Genomic DNA, 12667 nt, shown 5'->3' with positions numbered 1-12667 from the left:
AGCCGAGGGGGATGAGGGGCTGGCTCTCAGTACCTGCCTCGTGGGGGGTGCCTCCCCCTCCTGCGATGGAGGTCCTAAGAGCCAGAGGGGGAAGAGGGGCTGGCTCTCAGTCCCTGCCTCGTTGGGGGTGCCTCCCCCCCTCTGCGATGGGGGTCCTGAGAGCCGGGGGGGATGAGGGGCTGGTTCTCAGTCCCCGCCTCGTCGGGGGTGCCTCCCCCCCTGCGATGGGGGCCCTGAGAGCCAGGGGGGAAGAGGGGCTGGCTCTCATTCCGTGCCTCGTTGGGGGTGCCTCCCCCCCCTGCGATGGGGGCCCTGAGAGCCAGGGGGGAAGAGGGGCTGGCTCTCATTCCGTGCCTCGTTGGGGGTGCCTCCCCCCCCTGCGATGGGGGCCCTGAGAGCCAGGGGGGAAGAGGGGCTGGCTCTCAGTCCCCGCCTCGTGGGGGTTGCCTCCCCCCTCTGCGATGGGGGTCCTGAGAGCCAGGGGGGATGAGGGGCTGGCTCTCATTCCCCGCCTCGAGGTGGATGCCTCCGCCCTGCGATGGGGGCCCTGAGAGCCAGGGGGGAAGAGGGGCTGGCTCTCAGTCACTGCCTCGTTGGGGGTGCCTCCCCCGACCTGCGATTGGTGTCCTAAGAGCCAGGGGGGAAAGACGGGCTGGCTCTCAGTCCCCGCCTCGTGGGGGGTGCCTCCCACCCAACGATGAGGGTCCTAAGAGCCGGGGGCGGAAGAGGGGCTGCCTCTGAGTTCCTGCCTCGTGGGGGGTGCCTCCCCCACCTGCGATGGTGGTCCTAAGAGCCAGAGGGGGAAGAGGGGCTGGCTCTCAGTCTCTGCCTCATGGGGGGTGCCTCTCCCCCCTGCGATGGTGGTCCTAAGAGCCAGAGGGGGAAGAGGGGCTGGCTCTCAGTCCCCGCCTCGTGGGGGTTGCCTCCCCGCTCTGCGATGGGGGTCCTGAGAGCCAGGGGGGATGAGGGGCTGGCTCTCAATCCCCGCCTCGCCGTGGGTGCCTCCCCCACTGCGATGGGGGCTCTGAGATTCAGGGGGGAAGAGGGGCTGGCTCTCAGTCCCTGCCTCGTTGGGGGTGCCTCCCCCCCCTGCGATGGGGGTCCTGAGAGCCAGGGGGGGCAGAGGGGCTGGCTCTCAGTCCCTGCCTCGTGGGGGGTGCCTCCCCCCCTGCGATGAGTGTCCTAAGAGCCTGGGGCGGAAGAGGGGCTGGCTCTCAGTCCCCGGCTCGCAGGTGGTGCCACCCCCTCTGCGATGGGGGTCCCAAGAGCCAGGGGGGGAAACTGGGCTGCCTCTCAGCCACCACAAAATGGGGGGCCTTTATGTTCAGGTTTTGCGCAAGAGTCAGCTTATTTGCTTCTTCTTCTAGCAGGGCAGTTGCTGCCAAGGCCCTCCAACAGGGGAGCCATCCTTCAGAAACCCTGTCTAGTTGTTGAGAGACGTAGGCCACCGGCCTCAGCCGGGGCCCCACAGTTTGGGTGAAAAGTCCAGCTGCCATCTTTTCTCTCTCTAACACATACAATGGAAAAGGCTTTGTCAGATCGGGTAGCCCCGGGGCTGGGGCTGCCAGAAGTTTTTCCTTTAACTCCTGAAAGACTTGCTGTTGTTGGGATCCCCATTCCAAAGCTTCCCAGTGCCCACCCCCTTTGTGACCTCATACAAAGGCTTGGCTATTACTACAGAATTTGGGATCCACAGTCTACAAAACCCCACAGCTCCTGAGAATTCTCTCGGCTGCCTTCGGCCCTTAGGCTCTGGTAGATTGCAAATAACCTGCTTTCTTTCTGTTCCCGGGCGGCGTCGGACCCCTGTCGGAGAGTAAATCCGAAGTAAGGTACCTGCCGTCGGCAGATTTGAGCTTTCTTCTTGGACACCCAATACCCACAGTCCTCCAGGTGAGTCCTAAGGATCTTAGGATCAGCGATGGGGGTCCTAAGGCAGTGAGGGGAAGAGGGGATGGCTGTCACCGAACCCAAAATGGGCGGCCTTTGTGTTCAGGTTTTGCCCAAGAGTCGGCTTATCTGCTTCTTGTACTATCAGGGCAGTTGATGCCACGGCCCTCAAACAGGGGGGCCATCCTTTAGAAACCCTCTCTAGTTGTTTAGACACGTAGGCCACCGGCCTCAGCCAGGGCCCCAGAGTTTCGGATAAAAGTCCAGCTGCCATCTTTTCTCTATCTGACGCATTCAATGGAAAAGGCTTTGTCAGATCGGGTAGCCCCGGGGCTGGGGCTGCCAGAAGTTTTTCCTTTAACTCATGAAAGACTTGCTGTTGTTGGGATCCCCATTCCAAAGGTTCCCGATTCCCGCCCCTTTTGTGACCTCATACAAAGGCTTGGCTAATACTGCAAAGTTTGGGATGCCCAGTCTACAAAAGCCCACAGCCTCTAAGAATTCCCTCACCTGCTTTCTGCCCTTAGGCTCCGGTGGATTGCAAATGACCTGCTTTCTTTCTGTTCCCGGGCTGCGTTCAGACCCCTGTCGGATAGTAAATCCCAAATAAGGTACCTGCCTTCAGCAGATTTGAGCTTTCTTCTTGGACATCTAATACCCACAGTCCTCCAGGTGGGTCCTAAGGTTCTTAGGATCTGCGATGGGGGTCCTAAGCCGGGGGGGATGAGGGGATGGCTCTCGGTCCCCGCCTCATGGGGGGTGCCTCCCCCCCTGCGATGGGGCCCCTAAGAGCCAGGGGGGAAGTGGGGCTTGCTCTCAGTCCCCGCCTCGCGGGGGGTGCCTCCCCCTTCTGCGATGCGGGTTCTAAGAGCCACAGGGGGAAGAGGGGCTGGCTCTCAGTCCCCTCCTCGTGGGGGGTGCCTCCCCACCCAGCGATGGGGGTCCTGAGAGCCGAGGGGGATGAGGGGCTGGCTCTCAGTACCTGCCTCGTGGGGGGTGCCTCCCCCTCCTGCGATGGAGGTCCTAAGAGCCAGAGGGGGAATAGGGGCTGGCTCGCAGTCCCTGCCTCGTTGGGGGTGCCTCCCCCCCTCTGCGATGGGGGTCCTGAGAGCCGGGGGGGATGAGGGGCTGGTTCTCAGTCCCCGCCTCGTCGGGGGTGCCTCCCCCCCTGCGATGGGGGCCCTGAGAGCCAGGGGGGAAGAGGGGCTGGCTCTCATTCCGTGCCTCGTTGGGGGTGCCTCCCCCCTTGCGATGGGGGCCCTGAGAGCCAGGGGGGAAGAGGGGCTGGCTCTCAGTCCCCGCCTCGTGGGGGTTGCCTCCCCCCTCTGCGATGGGGGTCCTGAGAGCCAGGGGGGATGAGGGGCTGGCTCTCATTCCCCGCCTCGAGGTGGGTGCCTCCCCCCTGTGATGGGGGCCCTGAGAGCCAGGGGGGAAGAGGGGCTGGCTCTCAGTCCCTGCCTCGTTGGGGGTGCCTCCCCCCACCTGCGATTGGTGTCCTAAGAGCCAGGGGGGAAAGACGGGCTGGCTCTCAGTCCCCGCCTCGTGGGGGGTGCCTCCCACCCAACGATGGGGGTCCTAAGAGCCGGGGGCGGAAGAGGGGCTGCCTCTGAGTCCCTGCCTCGTGGGGGGTGCCTCCCCCTCCTGCGATGGTGGTCCTAAGAGCCAGAGGGGGAAGAGGGGCTGGCTCTCAGTCTCTGCCTCATGGGGGGTGCCTCCCCCCCCTGCGATGGGAGTCCCGAGAGCCGGGGGGCATGAGGGGCTGGCTCTCAATCCCCGCCTCGCCGTGGGTGCCTCCCCCACTGCGATGGGGGCCCTGAGATTCAGGGGGGAAGAGGGGCTGGCTCTCAGTCCCTGCCTCGTTGGGGGTGCCTCCCCCCCCTGCGATGGGGGTCCTGAGAGCCAGGGGGGGCAGAGGGGCTGGCTCTCAGTCCCTGCCTCGTGGGGGGTGCCTCCCCCCCTGCGATGAGTGTCCTAAGAGCCTGGGGCGGAAGAGGGGCTGGCTCTCAGTCCCCGGCTCGCAGGTGGTGCCACCCCCTCTGCGATGGGGGTCCCAAGAGCCAGGGGGGGAAACTGGGCTGCCTCTCAGCCACCACAAAATGGGGGGCCTTTATGTTCAGGTTTTGCGCAAGAGTCAGCTTATTTGCTTCTTCTTCTAGCAGGGCAGTTGCTGCCAAGGCCCTCCAACAGGGGAGCCATCCTTCAGAAACCCTGTCTAGTTGTTGAGAGACGTAGGCCACCGGCCTCAGCCGGGGCCCCACAGTTTGGGTGAAAAGTCCAGCTGCCATCTTTTCTCTCTCTAACACATACAATGGAAAAGGCTTTGTCAGATCGGGTAGCCCCGGGGCTGGGGCTGCCAGAAGTTTTTCCTTTAACTCATGAAAGACTTGCTGTTGTTGGGATCCCCATTCCAAAGCTTCCCAGTGCCCACCCCCTTTGTGACCTCATACAAAGGCTTGGCTAATACTACAGAATTTGGGATCCACAGTCTACAAAACCCCACAGCTCCTGAGAATTCTCTCGGCTGCCTTCGGCCCTTAGGCTCTGGTAGATTGCAAATAACCTGCTTTCTTTCTGTTCCCGGGCGGCGTCGGACCCCTGTCGGAGAGTAAATCCCAAGTAAGGTACCTGCCGTCGGCAGATTTGAGCTTTCTTCTTGGACACCCAATACCCACAGTCCTCCAGGTGAGTCCTAAGGATCTTAGGATCAGCGATGTGGATCCTAAGGCAGTGGGGGGAAGAGGGGATGGCTGTCACCGAACCCAAAATGGGCGGCCTTTATGTTCAGGTTTTGCCCAAGAGTCAGTTTATTTGCTTCTTGTACTATGAGGGCAGTTGATGTCACGGCCCTCAAACATGAGGGGCCATCCTTTAGAAACCCTGTCTAGTTTTTTAGACACGTAGGGCACCGGCCTCAGCCAGGGCACCAGAGTATCCGTTAAAAGTCCAGCTGCCATCTTTTCTCTATCTAACGCATTCAATGGAAAAGGCTTTGTCAGATCGGGTAGCCCCAGGGCTGGGGCTGCCAGAAGTTTTTCCTTTAACTCATGAAAGACTTGCTCTTCTTGGGATCCCCATTTCAAAGGTTCGTGGTCCCCGCCCCCTTTGTGACCTCATACAAAGGCTTGGCTAATACTGCAAAGTTTGGGATGCCCAGTCTACAAAACCCAACAGCCCCTAAGAATTCCCTCACCTGCCCCCTTTGTGACCTCATACAAAGGCTTGGCTAATACTGCAAAGTTTGGAATGCACAGTCTACAAAACCCCATAGCCCCTAAGAATTCCATCACCTGCCTTCTGCCCTTAGGCTCCGGTAGATTGCAAATGTCCTGCTTTCTTTCTGTTCCCGGGCTGCGTTTGGACCCCTGTCGGATAGTAAATCCCAAGTAAGGTACCTGCTGTGGGCAGATTTGAGCTTTCTTCTTGGACACCTAATACCACAGTCCTCCAGGTGGGTCCAAAGGTTCTTAGGATCCGCGATGGGGGTCCTAAGCCAGGGGGGGATGAGGGGCTGGCTCCCAGTCCCCGTCTCGCGGGGGGTGCCTCCCCCCTCTGCGATGCGGGTTGTAAGAGCCACAGGGGGAAGAGAGGCTGGCTATCAGTACCTGCCTCATGGGTGGTGCCTCCCCCCCACTGCGATGGGGGTCCTGAGAGCCGGGGGGATGAGGGGCTGGTTCTCAGTCCCCGCCTCGTGGGGGGTGCCTCCCTCCCTGCGATGGGGGCCCTGAAAACCAGGGGGGAAGAGGGGCTGGCTCTCATTCCGTGCCTCGTTGGGGGTGCCTCCCCCCCCCTGCGGTGGGGGCCCTGAAAGCCAGGGGGGAAGAGGGGCTGGCTCTCAGTCCGTGCCTCGTTGGGGGTGCCTCCCCCCCTGCGATGGCTGTCCTAAGAGCTATAGGGGGAAGAGGGGCTGGCTCTCAGTCCCTGCCTCGTGGGGGTTGCCTCCCCCCTCTGCGATGGGGGTCCTGAGAGCCATGGGGGATGAGGGGCTGGCTGTCATTCCCCACCTCGAGGTGGGTGCCTCCCCCCTGCGATGGGGGCCCTGAGAGCCAGGGGGGAAGAGGGGCTGGCTCTCAGTCCCTGCCTCGTGGGGGGTGCCTCCCCCTCCTGCGATGGAGGTCCAAAGAGCCAGAGGGGGAAGAGGGGCTGGCTCTCAGTCCCTGCCTCGTTGGGGGTGCCTCCCCCCCTCTGCGATGGGGGTCCTGAGAGCCGGGGGGGATGAGGGGCTGGTTCTCAGTCCCCGCCTCGTCGGGGGTGCCTCCCACCCAACGATCGCGGTCCTAAGAGCCGGGGGCGGAAGAGGGGCTCCCTCTGAGTCCCTGCCTCGTGGGGGGTGCCTCCCCCTCCTGCGATGGTGGTCCTAAGAGCCAGAGGGGGAAGAGGGGCTGGCTCTCAGTCTCTGCCTCATGGGGGGTGCCTCCCCCCCCTGCGATGGGAGTCCTGAGAGCCGGGGGGGATGAGGGGCTGGCTCTCAATCCCCGCCTCGCCGTGGGTGCCTCCCCCACTGCGATGGGGGCCCTGAGATTCAGGGGAAAGAGGGGCTGGCTCTCAGTCCCTGCCTCGTTGGGGGTGCCTCCCCCCCCTGCGATGGGGGTCCTGAGAGCCAGGGGGGGCAGAGGGGCTGGCTCTCAGTCCCTGCCTCGTGGGGGTGCCTCCCCCCCTGCGATGAGTGTCCTAAGAGCCTGGGGCGGAAGAAGGGCTGGCTCTCAGTCCCCGGCTCGCAGGTGGTGCCACCCCCTCTGCGATGGGGGTCCCAAGAGCCAGGGGGGGAAACTGGGCTGCCTCTCAGCCACCACAAAATGGGGGGCCTTTATGTTCAGGTTTTGCGCAAGAGTCAGCTTATTTGCTTCTTCTTCTAGCAGGGCGGTTGCTGCCAAGGCCCTCCAACCCGGGAGCCATCCTTCAGAAACCCTGTCTAGTTGTTGAGAGACGTAGGCCACCGGCCTCAGCCAGGGCCCCACAGTTTGGGTGAAAAGTCCAGCTGCCATCTTTTCTCTCTCTAACACATACAATGGAAAAGGCTTTGTCAGATCGGGTAGCCCCGGGGCTGGGGCTGCCAGAAGTTTTTCCTTTAACTCGTGAAAGACTTGCTGTTGTTGGGATCCCCATTCCAAAGCTTCCCAGTGCCCACCCCCTTTCTGACCTCATACAAAGGCTTGGCTAATACTACAGAATTTGGGATCCACAGTCTACAAAACCCCACAGCTCCTGAGCATTCTCTCGGCTGCCTTCGGCCCTTAGGCTCTGGTAGATTGCAAATAACCTGCTTTCTTTCTGTTCCCGGGCGGCGTCGGACCCCTGTCGGAGAGTAAATCCGAAGTAAGGTACCTGCCGTCGGCAGATTTGAGCTTTTTTCTTGGACACCCAATACCCACAGTCCTCCAGGTGAGTCCTAAGGATCTTAGGATCAGCGATGGGGGTCCTAAGGCAGTGGGGGGAAGAGGGGATGGCTGTCACCGAACCCAAAATGGGCGGCCTTTATGTTCAGGTTTTGCCCAAGAGTCAGCTTATTTGCTTCTTGTACTATCAGGGCAGTTGATGCCACGGCCCTCAAACAGGGGGGCCATCCTTTAGAAACCCTCTCTAGTTGTTTAGACACGTAGGCCACCGGCCTCAGCCAGGGCCCCAGAGTTTCGGATAAAAGTCCAGCTGCCATCTTTTCTCTATCTGACGCATTCAATGGAAAAGGCTTTGTCAGATCGGGTAGCCCCGGGGCTGGGGCTGCCAGAAGTTTTTCCTTTAACTCATGAAAGACTTGCTGTTGTTGGGATCCCCATTCCAAAGGTTCCCGATTCCCGCCCCTTTTGTGACCTCATACAAAGGCTTGGCTAATACTGCAAAGTTTGGGATGCCCAGTCTACAAAAGCCCACAGCCTCTAAGAATTCCCTCACCTGCTTTCTGCCCTTAGGCTCCGGTGGATTGCAAATGACCTGCTTTCTTTCTGTTCCCGGGCTGCGTTCAGACCCCTGTCGGATAGTAAATCCCAAATAAGGTACCTGCCTTCAGCAGATTTGAGCTTTCTTCTTGGACATCTAATACCCACAGTCCTCCAGGTGGGTCCTAAGGTTCTTAGGATCTGCGATGGGGGTCCTAAGCCGGGGGGGATGAGGGGATGGCTCTCGGTCCCCGCCTCATGGGGGGTGCCTCCCCCCCTGCGATGGGGCCCCTAAGAGCCAGGGGGGAAGTGGGGCTGGCTCTCAGTCCCCGCCTCGCGGGGGGTGCCTCCCCCCTCTGCGATGCGGGTTCTAAGAGCCACAGGGGGAAGAGGGGCTGGCTCTCAGTCCCCTCCTCGTGGGGGGTGCCTCCCCACCCAGCGATGGGGGTCCTGAGAGCCGAGGGGGATGAGGGGCTGGCTCTCAGTACCTGCCTCGTGGGGGGTGCCTCCCCCTCCTGCGATGGAGGTCCTAAGAGCCAGAGGGGGAAGAGGGGCTGGCTCTCAGTCCCTGCCTCGTTGGGGGTGCCTCCCCCCCTCTGCGATGGGGGTCCTGAGAGCCGGGGGGGATGAGGGGCTGGTTCTCAGTCCCCGCCTCGTCGGGGGTGCCTCCCCCCCTGCGATGGGGGCCCTGAGAGCCAGAGGGGAAGAGGGGCTGGCTCTCAGTCCCTGCCTCGTTGGGGGTGCCTCCCCCCCCTGCGATGGGGGTCCTGAGAGCCAGGGGGGGCAGAGGGGCTGGCTCTCAGTCCCTGCCTCGTGGGGGGTGCCTCCCCCTCCTGCGATGGTGGTCCTAAGAGCCAGAGGGGGAAGAGGGGCTGGCTCTCAGTCTCTGCCTCATGGGGGGTGCCTCCCCCCCCTGCGATGGGAGTCCTGAGAGCCGGGGGGGATGAGGGGCTGGCTCTCAATCCCCGCCTCGCCGTGGGTGCCTCCCCCACTGCGATGGGGGCCCTGAGATTCAGGGGGGAAGAGGGGCTGGCTCTCAGTCCCTGCCTCGTTGGAGGTGCCTCCCCCCCCCTGCGATGGGGGTCCTGAGAGCCAGGGGGGGCAGAGGGGCTGGCTCTCAGTCCCTGCCTCGTGGGGGGTGCCTCCCCCCCTGCGATGAGTGTCCTAAGAGCCTGGGGCGGAAGAGGGGCTGGCTCTCAGTCCCCGGCTCGCAGGTGGTGCCACCCCCTCTGCGATGGGGGTCCCAAGAGCCAGGGGGGGAAACTGGGCTGCCTCTCAGCCACCACAAAATGGGGGGCCTTTATGTTCAGGTTTTGCGCAAGAGTCAGCTTATTTGCTTCTTCTTCTAGCAGGGCGGTTGCTGCCAAGGCCCTCCAACCCGGGAGCCATCCTTCAGAAACCCTGTCTAGTTGTTGAGAGACGTAGGCCACCGGCCTCAGCCAGGGCCCCACAGTTTGGGTGAAAAGTCCAGCTGCCATCTTTTCTCTCTCTAACACATACAATGGAAAAGGCTTTGTCAGATTGGGTAGCCCCGGGGCTGGGGCTGCCAGAAGTTTTTCCTTTAACTCGTGAAAGACTTGCTGTTGTTGGGATCCCCATTCCAAAGCTTCCCAGTGCCCACCCCCTTTGTGACCTCATACAAAGGCTTGGCTAATACTACAGAATTTGGGATCCACAGTCTACAAAACCCCACAGCTCCTGAGAATTCTCTCGGCTGCCTTCGGCCCTTAGGCTCTGGTAGATTGCAAATAACCTGCTTTCTTTCTGTTCCCGGGCGGCGTCGGACCCCTGTCGGAGAGTAAATCCGAAGTAAGGTACCTGCCGTCGGCAGATTTGAGCTTTCTTCTTGGACACCCAATACCCACAGTCCTCCAGGTGAGTCCTAAGGATCTTAGGATCAGCGATGGGGGTCCTAAGGCAGTGAGGGGAAGAGGGGATGGCTGTCACCGAACCCAAAATGGGCGGCCTTTGTGTTCAGGTTTTGCCCAAGAGTCGGCTTATCTGCTTCTTGTACTATCAGGGCAGTTGATGCCACGGCCCTCAAACAGGGGGGCCATCCTTTAGAAACCCTGTCTAGTTGTTTAGACACGTAGGGCACCGGCCTCAGCCAGGGCCCCAGAGTTTCGGATAAAAGTCCAGCTGCCATCTTTTCTCTATCTGACGCATTCAATGGAAAAGGCTTTGTCAGATCGGGTAGCCCCGGGGCTGGGGCTGCCAGAAGTTTTTCCTTTAACTCATGAAAGACTTGCTGTTGTTGGGATCCCCATTCCAAAGGTTCCCGATTCCCGCCCCTTTTGTGACCTCATACAAAGGCTTGGCTAATACTGCAAAGTTTGGGATGCCCAGTCTACAAAAGCCCACAGCCTCTAAGAATTCCCTCACCTGCTTTCTGCCCTTAGGCTCCGGTGGATTGCAAATGACCTGCTTTCTTTCTGTTCCCGGGCTGCGTTCAGACCCCTGTCGGATAGTAAATCCCAAATAAGGTACCTGCCTTCAGCAGATTTGAGCTTTCTTCTTGGACATCTAATACCCACAGTCCTCCAGGTGGGTCCTAAGGTTCTTAGGATCTGCGATGGGGGTCCTAAGCCGGGGGGGATGAGGGGATGGCTCTCGGTCCCCGCCTCATGGGGGGTGCCTCCCCCCCTGCGATGGGGCCCCTAAGAGCCAGGGGGGAAGTGGGGCTTGCTCTCAGTCCCCGCCTCGCGGGGGGTGCCTCCCCCTTCTGCGATGCGGGTTCTAAGAGCCACAGGGGGAAGAGGGGCTGGCTCTCAGTCCCCTCCTCGTGGGGGGTGCCTCCCCACCCAGCGATGGGGGTCCTGAGAGCCGAGGGGAATGAGGGGCTGGCTCTCAGTACCTGCCTCGTGGGGGGTGCCTCCCCCTCCTGCGATGGAGGTCCTAAGAGCCAGAGGGGGAATAGGGGCTGGCTCGCAGTCCCTGCCTCGTTGGGGGTGCCTCCCCCCCTCTGCGATGGGGGTCCTGAGAGCCGGGGGGGATGAGGGGCTGGTTCTCAGTCCCCGCCTCGTCGGGGGTGCCTCCCCCCCTGCGATGGGGGCCCTGAGAGCCAGGGGAGAAGAGGGGCTGGCTCTCATTCCGTGCCTCGTTGGGGGTGCCTCCCCCCTTGCGATGGGGGCCCTGAGAGCCAGGGGGGAAGAGGGGCTGGCTCTCAGTCCCCGCCTCGTGGGGGTTGCCTCCCCCCTCTGCGATGGGGGTCCTGAGAGCCAGGGGGGATGAGGGGCTGGCTCTCATTCCCCGCCTCGAGGTGGGTGCCTCCCCCCTGTGATGGGGGCCCTGAGAGCCAGGGGGGAAGAGGGGCTGGCTCTCAGTCCCTGCCTCGTTGGGGGTGCCTCCCCCCACCTGCGATTGGTGTCCTAAGAGCCAGGGGGGAAAGACGGGCTGGCTCTCAGTCCCCGCCTCGTGGGGGGTGCCTCCCACCCAACGATGGGGGTCCTAAGAGCCGGGGGCGGAAGAGGGGCTGCCTCTGAGTCCCTGCCTCGTGGGGGGTGCCTCCCCCTCCTGCGATGGTGGTCCTAAGAGCCAGAGGGGGAAGAGGGGCTGGCTCTCAGTCTCTGCCTCATGGGGGGTGCCTCCCCCCCCTGCGATGGGAGTCCCGAGAGCCGGGGGGCATGAGGGGCTGGCTCTCAATCCCCGCCTCGCCGTGGGTGCCTCCCCCACTGCGATGGGGGCCCTGAGATTCAGGGGGGAAGAGGGGCTGGCTCTCAGTCCCTGCCTCGTTGGGGGTGCCTCCCCCCCCTGCGATGGGGGTCCTGAGAGCCAGGGGGGGCAGAGGGGCTGGCTCTCAGTCCCTGCCTCGTGGGGGGTGCCTCCCCCCCTGCGATGAGTGTCCTAAGAGCCTGGGGCGGAAGAGGGGCTGGCTGTCAGTCCCCGGCTCGCAGGTGGTGCCACCCCCTCTGCGATGGGGGTCCCAAGAGCCAGGGGGGGAAACTGGGCTGCCTCTCAGCCACCACAAAATGGGGGGCCTTTATGTTCAGGTTTTGCGCAAGAGTCAGCTTATTTGCTTCTTCTTCTAGCAGGGCAGTTGCTGCCAAGGCCCTCCAACAGGGGAGCCATCCTTCAGAAACCCTGTCTAGTTGTTGAGAGACGTAGGCCACCGGCCTCAGCCGGGGCCCCACAGTTTGGGTGAAAAGTCCAGCTGCCATCTTTTCTCTCTCTAACACATACAATGGAAAAGGCTTTGTCAGATCGGGTAGCCCCGGGGCTGGGGCTGCCAGAAGTTTTTCCTTTAACTCATGAAAGACTTGCTGTTGTTGGGATCCCCATTCCAAAGCTTCCCAGTGCCCACCCCCTTTGTGACCTCATACAAAGGCTTGGCTAATACTACAGAATTTGGGATCCACCGTCTACAAAACCCCACAGCTCCTGAGAATTCTCTCGGCTGCCTTCGGCCCTTAGGCTCTGGTAGATTGCAAATAACCTGCTTTCTTTCTGTTCCCGGGCGGCGTCGGACCCCTGTCGGAGAGTAAATCCCAAGTAAGGTACCTGCCGTCGGCAGATTTGAGCTTTCTTCTTGGACACCCAATACCCACAGTCCTCCAGGTGAGTCCTAAGGATCTTAGGATCAGCGATGTGGATCCTAAGGCAGTGGGGGGAAGAGGGGATGGCTGTCACCGAACCCAAAATGGGCGGCCTTTATGTTCAGGTTTTGCCCAAGAGTCAGTTTATTTGCTTCTTGTACTATGAGGGCAGTTGATGTCACGGCCCTCAAACATGAGGGGCCATCCTTTAGAAACCCTGTCTAGTTTTTTAGACACGTAGGGCACCGGCCTCAGCCAGGGCACCAGAGTATCCGTTAAAAGTCCAGCTGCCATCTTTTCTCTATCTAACGCATTCAATGGAAAAGGCTTTGTCAGATCGGGTAGCCCCAGGGCTGGGGCTGCCAGAAGTTTTTC

The 12667-nt window shown here is 61.5% G+C and overlaps 1 long non-coding RNA gene across 8 annotated transcripts in view; it reads left to right on the top strand.

Annotated features, from left to right (window-relative positions):
- Positions 1-550: 550 nt before the first annotated feature.
- The window catches only part of LOC115932765 (uncharacterized), a 36519-nt gene continuing 24402 nt past the window's right edge, over positions 551-12667 (top strand). For 5 of the 8 annotated variants that reach the window (XR_010130592.1, XR_010130597.1, XR_010130596.1 and 2 more), the window contains exons 1-5: positions 551-1893; positions 2418-4572; positions 5195-7269; positions 7794-9635; positions 10160-12314. This is a non-coding gene — a long non-coding RNA (uncharacterized lncRNA). The remainder of the gene's footprint in view (positions 1894-2417; positions 4573-5194; positions 7270-7793; positions 9636-10159; positions 12315-12667) is intronic. The other 3 variants (XR_010130594.1, XR_010130593.1, XR_008670751.2) reach the window with 3 other exon arrangements.

Source organism: Gorilla gorilla, chromosome 14, assembly GCF_029281585.2.
Source record: "Gorilla gorilla gorilla isolate KB3781 chromosome 14, NHGRI_mGorGor1-v2.1_pri, whole genome shotgun sequence".
NCBI lineage: Eukaryota > Metazoa > Chordata > Mammalia > Primates > Hominidae > Gorilla > Gorilla gorilla.
This window is presented reverse-complemented; position numbering and strand designations above follow the sequence as displayed.